Source organism: Triticum dicoccoides, chromosome 5A (assembly GCF_002162155.2).
Source record: "Triticum dicoccoides isolate Atlit2015 ecotype Zavitan chromosome 5A, WEW_v2.0, whole genome shotgun sequence".
NCBI lineage: Eukaryota > Viridiplantae > Streptophyta > Magnoliopsida > Poales > Poaceae > Triticum > Triticum dicoccoides.
Window position 1 is genome coordinate 221,066,481 of NC_041388.1, and position 2,258 is coordinate 221,068,738.

The following is a 2,258-nucleotide window of genomic DNA, read 5'->3' on the forward strand; positions in this document are numbered from 1 at the left end:
GATTCTCAAGCCTTATCAACCCGAGCTTTGTGAAGCTTTCCGCAAACTTAATCTACAAGTTGTTCCTCAAGGTTTCCTCGCCAACCTTCAAGTCTCTCCTACCTTAGAAGACCAGATTCGCCAAGCTCAGCTTCTTGATGCTATGGTGAAAAAGGTGAAGATTGGGATTGCTAAGAGTCAGTCCAAGTACAGGTGCTACCGCCTTGATGACAAGGACACTCTCTTCTTTGAGGATCGTGTTGTTGTGCCCAAAGGTGACCTCCGTAAACTAATCATGAACGAGGCTCACAATTATCTCCTCTCCATCCACCCTGGGAGCACGAAGATGTATCAGGACCTTAAACAAGCTTATTGGTGGACTCGAATGAAGTGTGAGATCGCTCAATTTGTGAATGAATGTGATGTCTGCAGAAGAGTGAAGGCAGAACACCAAAGGCCAGCAGGTCTCCTCCAACCTCTTGCCATTCCAGAATGGAAGTTTGACCACATTGAAATGGACTTCGTGACTGGGTTTCCAAAGTCCAAGCGTGGCAATGATGCTATATTTGTTGTCATCGATAAACTCACCAAAGTGGCTCACTTTCTGCCTATCAAAGAGTCGGTCAGTGCAGCTCAATTGGCGGAACTCTATACCTCTCGTATTGTCTCTCTGCACGGTATTCCTCAAGTGATCTCTTCAAACCGTGGCAGCATCTTTACCTCAAAGTTTTGGGATTCTTTCCAGAAGGCCATGGGCAGTAACATCCGCTTCAGCACAGCTTTCCATCCTCAAACAAGCGGTCAAGTAGAGCGTGTCAACCAGATTCTTGAAGATATGCTCAGGGCTTGTGTGATCTCCTTCAGCATGAAGTGGGAGGATTGTCTTCCTTATGCTGAATTCTCCTACAACAACAGTTTCCAAGCAAGTTCGGGCAAGGCCCCTTTTGAAATTCTGTATGGCAGGAAGTGTCGTACCCCTCTCAACTGGTCTGAAACCGGTGAACGTCAGCTTTTGGGTAATGACTTAATCACAGAGGTAGAAGGAATGTGCAAAGTCATTCGAGATAACCTCAAAACAGCCCAATCCCGTCAGAAGAGCTACTATGATAGTAAGCACTGTGATTTGGCTTTCGAGATCGGAGATCATGTTTACCTCCGCGTCTCTCCTATGAAAGGTACTCATCGCTTCGGTATCAAAGGGAAGCTTGCCCCTAGATACGTGGGACCTTTCAAGGTTGTCAGCAAGAGAGGCGACCTCGCCTATCAACTCGAGCTTCCTTCAAACTTTGCAAATGTTCATGACGTGTTCCATGTCTCTCAGCTTCGAAAGTGCTTCAAGACTCCTGACCGCACCGTCAACTTCGAGGATTTTGAGCTCCAAGAAGATCTCTCTTGTCGTGAGCACCCAGTTGCTATTCTTGAAGAGACTGAACGCAAGACTCGCAACAAGTCAATCAAATTTCTCAAAGTCAAGTGGTCACACCATTCCGAACGTGAAGCTACCTGGGAACGCGAGGATCACCTCCGTTCTGAGTACCCGGCGTTCTTTCAGTCCTAGATCTCGGGACGAGATCCTTTCATAGTGGTGGAGTGTTGTAACACCCCGGATGTAACTTTCCCTATTTGTACTCCAACTCTTGCCGTTTCCGGCGTTAAGTTATTTATTTTTTCGGGTTCGGGTCTTTGTCTCCGTGTGTTGTTATCATTGTCATGCATCTCATATCATGTCATCATGCGCATTGCATTTGCATACGTGTTCGTCTCATGCATTCGAGCATTTTCCCCGTTGTCCGTTTTGCATTCCGGCGCTTCGTTCTCCTCCGGTGGTCATTTCTAGCTTTCTTTCGTGTGTGGGGATTAAAAATTTCCGGATTGGACCGAGACTTGCCAAGCGGCCTAGGTTTACTACCGGTAGACCGCCTGTCAAGTTTCGTATCATTTGGACTTCGTTTGATACTCCAACGGTTAACCGAGGGACCGAAAAGGCCTCGTGTGTGTTGCAGCTCAACACCCCTCCAATTTGGCCCAAAACCCACCTAACTCTACTCCATCTTCTAGAGCGTTCGAACCGCACCTCATTTAGACTCTCCTAGCTCCCTTTATGCCTATATATACACCCCACATTCCAAATTCCGGATCCCCCTCGTCCCTAACCCTAAAATCCCAGATCCGCCGCCGCCGGACACGTCCGGACGGCGCCGGACACGTCTGCTGCTCCCCGCCGCCGCCACGTGGCGCCTCCCCATACGCCCGCCGCCTCCCTCCACGCGCCGGCCCGC